The following is a 14,958-nucleotide window of genomic DNA, read 5'->3' on the forward strand; positions in this document are numbered from 1 at the left end:
AGGGTGGTGGGGGCAAGTTTTAGGTATTTGGCATATCCCGGTGGCGCGGAGCTGGCACAGTTGCACAAGCTGAACCTGGCTTGGCAGGTGGAGCAGATGAGGGTGGACTTTAAGAGGTGGGATGGTGCTGCTGCTGTTTCTAGCAGGGCGGATGCAGACAGTAAAAATGACGGTGCTGTCAAGGTTTCTGTTTGTGTTTCAGAACACCCCAATCTTGGTCCCCAAGTCATTTTTTTAGGAAGGTCAATGGGCTGATCTTTGGATTTGTGTGGGCAGGGAAGACCTGCAGATTAGGAGGGCTTTCTTGGAGCGGGGGCAAGGGTGGGAGGGCTGACATCGGCAAATATGATGAATTACTACTGGGCGGTGAATATTGCTGTGGTAAAGAAATGAGCCGTGGGAGAGGGGTCGGTGTGGGGATGGATAGAGGCGGCATCGTGTAGGGGTACATGTTTAAGGGCTTTGTTGTTGGCGCCTTTACCGTTCTCACAGTCATGTACTCCGTGAGTCCAGTAGTGGTGACAGCCCTAAGGGTGTGGGGGCAGTGGAGGCAGCATCTGGGGCTGGAGGGGACCTCGGTGTGGGCGCCGATCTGCAATAACCATAGGATTGCGCGGTGGGTCTGGGCGCGAGGTTTTGGGTGTGGCAGCAGGCAAGGATTGAGCATTTTGGCAATCTGTTTATAATGGGCAAATGTGCGTTGTTGGAGGACCCGGAGGAAGTGTATGAGTTAGCCAGGGGGAATGGCTTTCGATACCTGCAGGTCAGGACTTTGTCGCGAGAGGGGTGCCGTCCTTTCTGGGCTGCTGCCTCTGGGGTTGCAGGACATGCTGCTGTCGAAGGACGTAATGGGGGAGGGGAAGGAATTAGATGTTTATACGGAGTTGATGGAGTGGGGGTTTTGCTGTATTTACTTGCTATAAATATGGCAGTAATAAGGTCACCTTTCTTAATCCTAATTATGAGTATGCCTTCAGAGCCGCCATCTCTCGATACCGCCACAAGGTTCAACCAAATACCGATCAAAGAGCCAATACGTCAGTTAGTTAGTTCAAAGACAATATTATTTTATTTACACACAGTATGATTCACTCATGCACAATAACACTACAGGCTAAACTATATCTATCACTAACACCTATACTTAACTTCGGGTGCCCACTTAGGTCAGAGGAACAATGGCCGTTGTACGGATTTGAGGCTGTTGGGTTCGAAGAGGTAACAGGAGTACAGCTAAGGTCGTCCGTCTGGTAGCGAGCGTTGACCTTGACCTTACTTGCTTCTGGTGGTGCAGGTGGAAGGGTCTCTCCGCTTGAGAGCCAAATCCAAGAGACTGAATCTTTGGCAGGGGTTCCTTCTTATACTTGGAGGGGCTTTGCGCGCTTTTAGGCGGGCCTTAAACTTGGTCCCAATTAATTGGGCAGCTTCTCGATCACTGCCATCGATCTGAGCCAATAAAGTTGCGGGTGCCTTGATGGCTGGGCGTGTCCTAAGTGGCCGCTGGCCTTGCTTTGTTTGTGTCTTCTTGCTGGGGTAGTGGCGCCGGAATGTCTGGGACAGTATCGGCTACCTGAGCACTAGTTCTTTGTTCCGCGGAGCTGGGCCATCAATATGTAAATCGACCCAGGGTTTCGGTTCCGCCTAGAGTCTGTCTTCCAAATATACATTCAGGCTCTGTGTGTGCTTGTTGCTTTGCATTGTCCATTTTTCCCTGTATGCTCTGCGAGTGTCCATTTTATATACTGAAAGAGGCCATCCCAGATGGCTACAGGGGAGCCCTGGTGCGGGACATTAAGCTTAATTGGGAGGAGGAGCTGGGAGGTGAGGTGGGGGCTGAGAGGTGGCCGGAGGCTTTGCGAAGGGTAAACGCGTCCTCATCATATGCGGGGTTAAGCCTCATCCAGTTCAAGGTGATGCACAGGGCTCATATGATGGTGGCGAGGATCAGTAGAGGATAGGTGTGGGTGGTCTGCAGGGGGGCCTGCGAATCACGCCCACATGTTCTGGCTGCGTCCAAGATTGAGGGAGTTGTGGCAGGGGGTTCTTAGAGGTGATGTCCAAGGTGCTGGGTGGGGGGGTGGTCCCGAGTCCAGAGGGGGCGATATTTGGGGTGCGGAAGACCCGGGACGCCAGGGGATGAGAGAGGCCGATGTTCTGGCCTTTGCCTCCTTGATAGCCCGGAGACAGATTTTGCACGGGTGGAGAAGGTTACGTTCCTGAGGCTGGAGAGCGGCATGGTGGCACAGTGGTTAGCACTGCTGCCTATGGTACTGAGGACCCAGGTTTGATCCCGGCCCCGGGTCACTGCCCGTGTGGAGTTTGCACATTCTCCCCGTGTCTGTGTGGATCTCACCCCCCATACCCCAAAGGTGTGCAGGGTAGGTGGATTGGCGACCCGAATCTGTCCCTTAATTGGAAAAAAAATAATTGGGTAGCCTAAATTTTTTTTTTTTAAGTTCCTGAGGTGGAGAAAGTTAAGTTCACCTTGAGGGGGTCGGGGGATAGGTTCGCCAGAGGTGGAAGCTGCTTATTGATTTCTTTAAGGAGGCTTGTGAGGTCAGCAAGGTGGGGAGGGGGGTGTAAGGACAAAGGCAGGATGTGAGGTGGGGTCGGCGTCAGGGGAGTAGAGGGTTCATAGAATTTGCAGTGCAGAAGGGGGCCATTCGGCCCATCAAGTCTGCACCGGCCCTTGGAAAGAGCACCCTGCTTCAGCCCACACCTCCACCCCATCCCCGTAACCCAGTGACCCCACCTAACCTTTTATTTTGGACACTAAAGGTAATTTAGAATGGCCAATCCACCTAACCTGCACGTCTTTCGGGACTGGTGGGCGGAAACCGGAGCACCCGGAGGAAACCCATGCAGACACGGGGAGAACGTGGAGATTCAACACAGACAGTGACCCAAGCCGGGAATCGAACCTGGGACCCCGGAGCTGTGAAACAACTGTGCTAACCACCGTGCTACCGTACTGCCCTGTTTTTTTGTTTCTTGTTTATTGAATTGTTTGGTTGTTCTGATTAATAATGTAGCCATCTGGGATGGCCACTTCCCGATTACAAAATGGACACTTTGCAAAGATTGCAGGGAAAATGGACAATACTGAGAAAGCAAGCAGGTGCAGGGTTTGTCTGTTGATTGGAGCCGTAGCTCCCAGACAAGACCGATACTGCAAAACCATTACCATACTAATGAGCCATCCCCGGGGACAAAAGGGTAACATTTAAGTAAACAATACTAAGACAGACACCCCGGCGCCAGAGGAGACCAGAACAAAGCAGGTCAACGGCCACCTAGGACATGCCCAGCAATCAGGGCACACTCCCCTCTATTGGAAGAAATCGATAGGAACGATTGGGAAATGGCCCAATTCATTGGGGCCAAGTTCAAGGCCCGCCCAAAAGTGCGCGAAGCCCCTTTTGGGTATAAGAAGAATCCCCCAAGAGAGAATCGCTCTCACCGAGGAGAGACCTGCCCACCAGCAACATCAGAACAAGTAAGTCCAAGGTCAACGCACGCTACCAGACAGACGCTTCTAGCTGTTAATCCGTACCAATTCGACACCAGCAGCCTCAGAACCGAACAACGGCCATTGTTCCTCTGACTGAGTGGGCGCCCGAAGCTAAGTATAGGCTTTAGCAGTAGGGATAGTTTAGTTTGTAGAGTTTTATGCATAAGTATATTTGTCTGTGTGTGTAAATAAATGAGCATTGAGTTTGAACTTACTAACTGGTGTATCGAGTCTTTGATCAGTATTCGGTTTTGAACCTTGTGGCGGTATCGAGAGATACCTGGCGACTCTAGAGCAAAATGTAATTAGAATTAAGGAAGGCGACCATATCGACCGCCATCTTCAGAGCCAAATTCAGAGAAACATAATTAGCAATATTTACTGGCGACATCTGGCGGGACTCGACCTAGAAGTGGACTAACCATTCTGAGAGAACCCAAATTTGAATTGGAATCCAATTAGAAACAGAAAAACCACAAGTGTAAGAACAGTACTGATCAAACCTCCGAGTTTAGGAAGTGTGTTAATGCATGCATACTAACAGGGATATAAGGTAAACCTGAGAGATTTTGTTTCGTAAAACTCTCGGGAGTTTTGTCGGCCGGAAATTAGCGTAAGCCGTACCCGTGTTTACATCACCACTTTATCCCCCCCTGTTCCAAATTCAGTAGAGAACCCAGATAGAGAAAATGGCAATGAAGGCAATTAATGCCTTATGAGCCCCCAGGAATTCGAGGTCGCAGCGACCAGTAGAGTAGGACAGTGTCCCGTATGGGAAGAGGAAATCAGAACGTACCTCAAAGGGAAAGGATGGCCCCTTTGGAGCGAATTCTGCGCGAATGATGAAACAGGTCCCAGGGGTAGAGGACATACTTGGTGGAGAACCTGTCAGAGATCCACAAGAAGAGCTTAGGGAAAGCTCGCAAGCCGATGGCAATCATGTCCTGCTTGGCACAATTGCGAGGCACAGAGGAGGTCGTTAGGACGCTCCGTAGAGAGATAGAGGAGAGAGACAGAAATAGTGAGGGAGATGTGAGCGAGTTTGAGAAGGAGAATAAAGATTTGAGAGAACAGTTAGCAGCGAGGCACAGAAAGGTGGATGATGCCAAGAGGGCACACCAGTCTTGTCTCGCTCATTTGAGTAGTTTTCAGACCCAATATGATAAGGCCTACCAGGGCACGCAACGTGCGGTCTTGGCAAGACAAGAAACCGAGCAACAGGTAGAGAAATTGCAGAAACGGTGCAATGATTTGAAAGCAGCCCTATGAGCGCTCCATACTGTAGCCACCTGGGTTGGCCACTTCCTGACGTAAAATGGAGGTCCACATAGACTACAGGGAAATTCAGCCAACACAGGCAAAAATCCTGTGTATTAGAACTTGCAAAAGCCCAGACAGCACTGAAACTCACAGTCATCTGCATATTAATGAGCGATCCCCGGGAACAATTGAAACATTTAAGGCGAATAAGGCCAAGCCAGACTCCTCGGCGCCAGCAGGAGCCAAGACAAAGGAAAGCCAACGGACTCTCAGGGACCGCCCAGTGATCAGGGAACAGCTCCAGTATTGGAGAAATCGATCCAAGTGATCAGAACTTAGTCCAATCATTTGGAACCAGGTACGGGGCCCGCCCCGAAGGGGCGTGAAGCCCCTGGGGACTATAAAATAGAGTCCCCAAGTTCAATTCTTCCTTCTTGGCAGGGTCACTCAGCAGCGCGAACCAACCCCTGACAGTGACCTGCCTAGCTGCTGCACCAACCAAGTAAGTCTCCAGTCAACGCTCGCTACGAGATAGGCGCTCCTAGCTACCAGTCCATACCAGCTTTTGAATCCCGCAGACTCAGAACCCGAACGAAAGGCCATTTGTTCCCCTGACCTGGTGGGCCAATTCCAAAGCTAAGTATAGGCCTTTTAGTGTTAGAGATAGTCTAGTAAGTAGAGTTTTATGCGTGAGTAGTGATTGACTGTGTATAATAAATGTGTTTTGATTTGAATCGTACTAATTGGTGTGTCGAGTTATTGATCAGTATTTGAACTTGAACCTCGTGGCGGTATCATAAAGATACCTGGCGACTCTAGAGCAAAGGTTATAGAAACAGAGCAAATTAAGTAAAGACACAACGGGCAACAAATTAAGAGCCAACCAAAGTTAGCAACAACACTTCCACGACGGAACAAAGGCAGAGCTCTGTAGATCACGCAAAGTGCCGGAAGCAAATTGCAGAATTGCAATCTCTGCTTTCTGTCCAGAATGGTTTCAAAGTACGTTTGGACCCCCAATTGGACCAGGAAAACGGCCCCGATTGGCAGGAGTTAAATGAGACTGCCCACAGATACATACGTACATGGGACATGCACACAAGAAAAACCCCAAAAGAGGAAAGCACCCCACCCCCGACTGAACAGGCAGAACATACCCCCATGAACCCTGTAACCACACACCGCAGGGCCGCAGCAGAAGGAAACGCAGATTTCCTGTATACAACCCCGTTAACCATGACCCAATTACAGGACACGTGTGGAAAAATTACACAATTCCTTCCCACATCATGACAAATTCCAAATTTCTTTACCCGTCAGCCTGGCCTCAATAAAAGTCGAGATGGATTTGCAGGTACAGCATTAGTTATTTTATTTGACTTGCAAGTCTTTCTCAATTCACAGCAAATACAAAGCACATCTTGTTTCGTACACCTCTGGAATCAAGTGAGTCTGTAGGACAAAGAGATCTCTACTGATACATTCAAATGGCATCACGTTTCACATACACGATTCCCATAGGTCATCCTATACCCCTCCTGACCTAGCCATACACTCTAATTGGCTCACTTCCAATCCCTTCCTCTGGCCCCTATTACCCAGCATCCTTTTCCCCTCCGTAGCTGGACGCACCTCTTCCTTGCTTTGCCATGTGGTCTGAAATCCTTTGTCTGTGAACTCACCAGGATGAGACTGGCCTATCTCTACATTACAGTAACTAATGTCTCTAAAGTAACTATTTTATATCACATTCGTCATTCCCTCCTTTTATCATTCCATGATAACCGAACAATCCAATCCATAGCTACGGTCCCTCATCTAAAAGGATCCGTCGCTGCATTTCCAATTCCTGGTGTAGCCCCCCCTCATCTGCTGCACCCTCATGGATTTTGACAGCCAAGATTTTAGGGGCGTTGATCTGTTCCAGTGCACCCCGCATTCTACCCATCACACATTTAAGGATGGCTAGGCCCACAAAGATGCAGCCGATAGCCACCACTAAATACATGGCCATATTTATCAACCAGTCCTTCCAACCTCCAAATCCCCAGTTACCCCAAGAGCCAGGATCCTGCATTCCGTCCAGGTGATCCCGTACGTGATCCATAAATTTAGTGATGTTAGCGGTCAAGTCCTGAACTCCCATGATACACTTGCCCTGTACTATGGTGCATACCCCACCCTCACGGGCCAGAAGATAGTCAAGAGCATACCGGTTCTGCATTGCAAACAACCGCGGCTGAGACAATTCCTTGGTTATTGCCCCGAGGGCTCCCAAGGTTTCATTTCCCAAGATGGTAAGGCCACAAATAAAATAATTCCTTTTGCTGACAGCCAAGGAACCCCCCCACACCTCCCAGTGTCAAGACGCTCAGAATCCCCCACCCGGCTGAGTGGCCCCGGTTGGGTGCGAGAACCTGAGGTTTTTTCCAGTTCTCGCAAAATTCAGCTGAGACTGCCCGGCGTGCTAACTGATTATGCAGCATCCACGCCGAAGGGCACGGGACTGTGGTAGGGACTAGAGTCCCAATAGCAATTTGGTGGGGAAATAGGGGTGACAAAACATTGATCGCTGTGCCATTAAATAAAAAGTAGTATCCTTGCTCCGTGTGCAGGCTAGCATCACAATCAGTATATCGATTGCGTAAGGATCCCCCAGTAGCCCAGTTTATCCAGCTTCGAAACGCCCATTCGGGCCGCCTAGCAATGCGGAAAGCCCTAGTCCCAACAGTGATATGAGAGACATTCGCCCAGCCACAAAGGAGCTGGAGGCCGGCGTTCAATGGAACGCAAGTGGTGTTGTAACAGACGCATTGGCCAGACGCCTGGGTGATATGGCACCTCCTGTCCATACAGGTGGGAAACAGACATGTTACATTCGTTTCCACCTCTACCAGCAAACAGCCGTATCCTTCACTGCTGAAACAATTCTCGTACGACCGGGAATCCCTATTGGGAGTGAAGTGGCTAGGTATGTACGCCCTCCACCGTTGCAGCCTATCATACTGTGAATGGGAATTATCCCGAGGAAGGGGAAGGCAAATAGCCGGTGGTGCTGAACCCGGATCGCAAGGAAGTGTGACTTGCTCGGGCGGTGGCTCGGAACGTTGACAATGAACCACCGTTTGGGGAGTGCCCCAAAGCGGTGAAACAGAAAATAACCTAGACACCGCTGCAGGGTTCGGGTAGCAGACAACCCGTCCGTGGCCATACAAGCGGTGGTAAATCTGGTAGAAGAGATTCATACTACCCGGGTTTTCCTCAGTTTGGCCTTTAACTAAATTAAGTGTATCTCCTGATAACCTACGTTCTAGCTGTACTTCCCTTCTCACACGCCCCGTCCTCTCTCTAGTCCCCCTCTCTCTCTCACAGCCTCTTCCTACGCTCTCCTGACGGCCTGATGTTACCTTTATCGCACCAATCTTAACACATCCAAAATCAAATTTACATGTACTCCAAAAACAAGGCAATGTCCATGCAATGTTCCCTTCCCATCGCCGGGACCGGTGGAATTGCTTCATGAGTCCTGCATTCTCCTTAACTTTGACGACCTTCCATGAGTCGATACCATGTCCTCGTATATGGGGGCAGCGAAGAACATCACCTTTGCATAAATGAAATGTCCTTGTAGATTGGTTGGGGTTACAAATGTAGATAATATTCCCCTTTTCCATGTCCGTCGCCAATAACACTCCAAGCGAGGTGAGGCCGTAGATCACACAGGCGGTGCGTAGCCACCCCATCATATTCCACACCTGTAAAATGGCACTGGAGAAGGGAGGCAGGTTAGTAACCGACCTTTTACAGTAGTTGAGATGGACCCAATTTACAGTGATGGAGGTGGACCCAAGCACTTCGCCCCTCCACTTTAACTGCTGTGGGGGTGGTAAGGAGAACTTGGAAGGGCCCGTCCCATCGCGGCTCCGACCCCTTCCTAGTCCAATTTTTGACCATGACATAACTGCCGGGCTGGACTGTAAATGAGCTAGGTACTGGGGGCGATGGCTGGTGAGCCGCGCGGACCCAGCCATGGAGCTCCTTGAGCACCTGCGTGAGGGCTAGAACATAGGTGGTCATCTCTTCAGTCATATGGTGAAACTGAACCAGTCTGGGAACCTGCAGGCCCCAGGGAGTTCTAAGAGGCCTGCCATAAAGAATCTCGGCAGGAGAGAGCCGGGCCGGTCCCGCAGGTGTAACCCGCAGCTGGAAGAGGGCAATGGGGAGCAACTTGAGCCATGTCAGTCCCGTGTCTGCTCTTAATTTAGCCAATTTAGTTTTGAGGGTCTGATTGTGTCTCTCAACCAACCCGGCCGCCTGCGGTCTGTAAGCACAGTGTAACTGCTGGCGTATGCCCAACTGGGAGCAAAACTCCTTGTTAATTTGTCCAATAAAATGAGGCCCATTATCAGAACTTAACTGAGCTGGTATACCGTATCGGGGAGTGATTTCCCGCATCAAAACTTTAACCACAGTAGCAGCTTTATTATCGATAGTCGGATATGCCTCGACCCATCTGCTGAACACATCCACAATTACCAAAACATATTTATAACATTGACACCTTTCCAACTCAATGTAATCCATTTGGAGCGTCTCAAAGGGACCACTGGGCAACAGGGTTTGCCCCATCCCACAAGGGATACCTTTTCCGGTGTTATATTGCTGACAAATCAAACACCGATTACTGATACTCTGGGCCAACCCCTGCATTTTAGGGTGCCACCAAGTGTCCAGCAACAAATCACTAGTCCCCCGAGCCCCACAATGAGTTGCAAAGTGTACACATTCGATGACCCATAAAGCCAGTACATCAGACATACAAGTCTGATGTGCTGGCGTGGTCCATAAAGAGGAAACAGAATCATATGTACAACCTAACCGTTTCCACATTTGTTTATCATTCTCAGGAGCGTCCTCCTGTAACCTTATGACGTCTTGGATGGTTGGCATTGACTTGTCATAAGCAGAAATATTTATAGTAGATCGTTTAGTCTGACTTAACATCTTAGGCACCATCACTTGCTGAATTTGGGCGTTTACCGAGTGGGAGCTATATACCGTAATATCCTGTTGGAGAGTGATATTGGCAGCAGCTTGCAAACTATTGTATATCGCTACCAAAATCTGGGTGCAAACAGGGTGGTCCAACGCCACTGGGTCGAGTTTGGAAGAGTAATATGCTACGGGCCGGTGCTTGTCCCCATGTTGCTGGGTGAGTACCGCTGTTGAACATCCTTCCAGAACAGTACAGTATATCTGGAATAGTCGGTCGTACAAGGGCCTCCCGAGGGCCAGTGCTTGTAACAAGGCCTGCTTCAGGCAACGGAAGGCCTCGAGTGCCTCGGTGGTGAGAGTAAAGTTCCCCCCTTCACTAGTGTAAGGCGTCAGCAGCTTTGTATAGACAGCGATATTTGGTATCCACTGCCGACAATTATTCACCATACCCAGCCAATGACGGACCTCCTTGGCTATTGTAGGGGCGGGGAATTGGCATATTGGTTCAATCCTACTGGGTTCGAGACTTCTTTCTGTGGCCGTAAGTAAAACTCCTAAGAACTTAACCTTTCTCTGAGCCACCAAGACCTTTGATTGTGAGACAACATAACCCAACGAGGATAGGTGGTTTAATAATTGGATCACATCATCCCTATTACTTGGCTCGTCAGGACTTGCTACCAATATGTCATCTACATACTGCCCTAGAGTGGAACCATGCTCCAATGTCAAGGCCTGGAGTTGGGTCTGCAGACATCTGGAGAAGAGTGTAGGTGAGTTGACGAACCCCTGTGGCAGTCGGGTCCAGGTATACTGCTGTCCATTGTAAGTGAAGGCAAACAAATATTGGCTCTCAGTTGCAAGTGGGAGGGCAAAGAAAGCATGCTGAAGGTCAATTACGGCGAAGACCCGGGCTTGAGCTGGAATTTGAGCCAGTATGTGGGCAGGGCTAGGGACGAGAGCATGTAACGGCTGTACAATGGCATTGATTGAACGTAAATCCTGCACCAATCGGTACTGGTCTGGTTTGGCTGGTTTAGGCACAGCAAGTATGGGGTTGTTACATTCTGATTGGCAAGGGACCAAAATACCCTGTTTCAACAGTTCTTGAATTAATTTGTCTATAGACGGAGCAGCTTGGGATTTCAGGGGGTATTGCCGAATGGAAGGTAGCTTTACATGATCCTTAATCATTACCTTGATAGGTGTAACATTTGTCTTTCCCACTTGTGATGGGTATTCCGCCCAGACCTGTGGATTGACATATTCCAAAACATCATGGCCCCAGTGATGCTGCAGTCGAGTGTTAATCGTTTCAGGGACCTCAAAATATTTTATGGCAGTGCCGTCCGGCGTGACTTGAAGTGCGTACTCTGTTGGATCCGAATGATCCACTGCCCTCCTTACCATAGGCCCCAGATCCCTGGCATGGTACTGGTCGTGGACCTGACGTGTAATATGAGGGCTTACCGAAGCTGACTGTGGCCATAAATGTGGTGGTATTGTAACAAAATCGGCTGTACCTTCTTTTCCCGTGACTGTGGCTGTAACCTTGACTGGCCATTCGGTCCCAATTAATGGCCGGTATTTGTCCTCCAACTCCCTGTTTTGTCCGGTTCTGTCAAAGGCCAGGGTAACGTGATGCAGTGAATGTTCAATGTCTAACGTCCACCACTGGGGGGGTGATAGAAATATAGCACTGTTGTCTCATCCTCCATGATTGGACCGTTACCCCTTCGTCTCCGTACTCTAGCTGTAGCTGGAAGATACACAGTAAATCTCGGGCCAACAAGTTACAGTCCAATCCAGTAGTCACTACAAACTGATGATCTGCAGACTTATTCTCGTAAGTGACTGTCACAGGTTCAGAAATAGGATACTCACACACCTGTCCTTGGAACCCCGACAATTGCTGCGTGTGGTCGGATAATGGTAGTCGAAGTTCTGATTGCACAGAAGACATGGCTGCTCCAGTGTCGATTACAAATGAGTGATGTTGATCTCCTATCTGCAGAGAAATAATAGGTTCCCTGTCCGATTGGAGAGTCCTTATGACTAAATTAGCTAGTCAATCCTGTGTTGTGAAAGGGTTTGCCTGGGAGAAGTCAGTGTATCTCGTCTGTCCTCCCCTTGGTGGGTACCCCCTCCTTTGGGTCGGATAATCTCCTTCTGCTGCCTGTCTTTTAAAGGGGCATTCCTGTTGCCAGTGATCTGCACGGCCGCAATTAAAACATGCATTGCTCCCTCTATATCTGCCCCGTCCTCTTATCCCAGTAGACCAATGGCCCCTCAGAGGGGGCGGCGGTTGTAAAGCTGTTAGTGCATACGGTGGGCCATAAAAAGGAGCTGAGGGTCCCTTTGGGTGGGTTTGATATCCTCCCCCTCGCTGATCCACCCACCCAAAGTCACAATATTGGGGCTCCAGCTGGTAAGCTATCATTTCTGCCGCTTGTTGGGGTCGCAGATCATCCTTTTTCATTACATACTCAGTCTTAACCTTTGTAACTGAGCCTCCTTCCTGGCCTACACCCTCCTTCCAATAAAATCTGACTGCCCTTGCCATCTGGGAAGGGTCGTTCTCTGTCCAATTCATGTTATTACATTTCACAGCAGTAGCCACGGAGGGTGGTAGGCAATGCATTAACATAGCACAATATTGAGGGGAATTCTGACCATTTTGATATGGCAAGTCGCCTGACTGCCCACGGTAGATTTCATTAAAACGTTCCAGAAATTCCTCTGGCTCTTCAATCTTCTTAGGTTTTAGGTCTAAGATAGCAGAAATATTTATGGGCTTTTGAAATGTGCTATTCAACGCATTCAGGATTTGTGTCCGTCTATCGTCATCTAACGCATGGGCTTGCTGAAGTGCGGCGTGGCTAGCATAATTCAAGTGATTAAGATAATTGCGGTACTCTGCTGGGGTTAAAACCTGCTGGACTAGGGCCCAGAGGTCCCTAGAATCCACATGATAAATTGAGATGGTAGTTCTCAGGGAATCCACGAAAGCAGCAGGAGATTTTTTTCTATCTGGGATTGTAGCCATAATAGCCATCATCTCAGTGGGTGTCCATGGGAAGTAAACGTCTATCGTGGGCTGGGCCCCGGCAGTCACCGCGTCAGGGTTTGGTATCTTCCTAATTGGCAACTGTCTCCGAGTCTCACCAGGGGGCACTCTAGCTATTTCCTCTGGTTCTTCCAAGACTTCGACGTCCCTCCCTGTCACTAGAGGGAGTTCTTTCTCTTCAGAATCATCCCTGGCATCTCCCTTTGTTCTCAAAATTTGCGGTTTCCCCTTGGTCTGAAGGGATTTAGGTGGTATGCTTAATTGTTTCTGGTTAGGATCAAGCCCTTCTCTCGCTGTCCGAGATCGGGTCCTAGAGCTAACTGGGCTTGTGGAACCGAGGTCCTCTTCCCCTACTGATCGTGAAGATGGTAAATCGGGACCCACGCTATCAACCAAAAGGGCTGGAGTTACTGGCATGATTGGAATCTGGGGAGCAGTGACTGGATATAAATTATTATACTCTGGTGGTTCTGGAATTAGTGCAGACAATGCTACAGGTGCAGTCGGAACTTTTGCTGACATTTTCAAATCATCGAATTGGTCATTTTCTGTCAATTCAAGGCCAGCCATTGAACTACGTAGCCCATCTTTTGTTTGACCCGAGCCTTTCCTGTCTTTACTTGCACGTTTTTTGAATGCACATTCCTTTTTCAAGACCTGTAATGTTTTTTGGTTACCCTGTTCACTAATTGGAATTCCCATTTTAAGGGCATTGTCCTGCCAACTTGATAACATGATCTTATCTCTTTCCTCTTGACAATATTGTCTCCATAATCCAATTAATTCTTTTGCTTTCATACTTTGACTCTTTTTTCAGATGTGTCCCTGAATTTTCTTAATAATCTCTAGGTCTTTGGTGCCCCCTAGTGGCCATTCATCACCCATTTTACTCCTTAACGTTGACATTTTCCTGAAATCTTTTGCTTTATCCGGATACATATCGCATAATATTTGCAATGGCATGCCTGGATCATTTGTGCTATCCAAGAAATTCCCCATAATCTCAACTAGTCCTCAGAACTGCGTTTTTCGCCACTACAGTCCAAGGGTACAATTTTAGCTTAATCAACTATAGATTTAAAACACTCACACATGGAATTGAATCATCTTCAGATTTAAAAACACTCATTGAACTGAACCTTCATCTGCTGAAGTCCCATCAGTCTTTAAAACACTTACTTAACTGAACCTTCATCTGCTGAAGTCACATCAGTCTTAAAAACACTTACTTAACTGAACCTTCATCTGCTGAAGTCACATCAGTCTTAAAAACACTTATACATGGAATTGAATCATCGTTTTAGATGTTACATCAACCCAAAACCTAACCCAAGCCGCATCAACAATATGAAATCCCATCAATTAAATTTCTAATCCCCAGACTGACCTTTGATTTCGTCGAGACGATCTTTCCGTACCAACCGCGAGTGACCAGACTAATCAGACGATAAGAAGAGGGGAAAAATCAATGCACGGTCATTTTCCAGCTGTACATTGTGGGCCCTTTTTTCCCATCCTCCTGTTCATAATCAGTCTCATTCTGATTTCACAGTTGGTCAGAACCGTCTTGAGAAATCCCGGGTTTCCGGCACCAAATGACAAATTCCAAATTTCTTTACCCGTCAGTCTGGCCTCAATAAAAGTCGAGATGGATTTGCAGGTACAGCATTAGTTATTTTATTTGACTTGCAAGTCTTTCTCAATTCACAGCAAGTACAAAGCACATCTTGCTTCGTACACCTCTGGAATAAAGTGAGTCTGTAGGACAAAGAGATCTCTACTATTAACACAAATGGCATCAAGTTTCACATACACGATTCCCATAGGTCATCCTATACCCCTCCTGACCTAGCCATACACTCTAATTGGCTCACTTCCAATCCCTTCCTCTGGCCCCTATTACCCAGCATCCTTTTCCCCTCCGTAGCTGGACACACCTCTTCCTTGCTTTGCCATGCGGTCTGAAATCCTTTGTCTGTGAACTCACCAGGATGAGACTGGCCTATCTCTACATTACAGTAACTAATATCTCTAAAGTAACTATTTTATATCACATTCGTCAATCAGACCCCCACCAGTTTTTCGCTAGAGTTAAACAGCAGGGTACCATGTACGGACTGGACGA

This window comes from Scyliorhinus torazame, chromosome 1, assembly GCF_047496885.1.
Source record: "Scyliorhinus torazame isolate Kashiwa2021f chromosome 1, sScyTor2.1, whole genome shotgun sequence".
Taxonomy (NCBI): domain Eukaryota; kingdom Metazoa; phylum Chordata; class Chondrichthyes; order Carcharhiniformes; family Scyliorhinidae; genus Scyliorhinus; species Scyliorhinus torazame.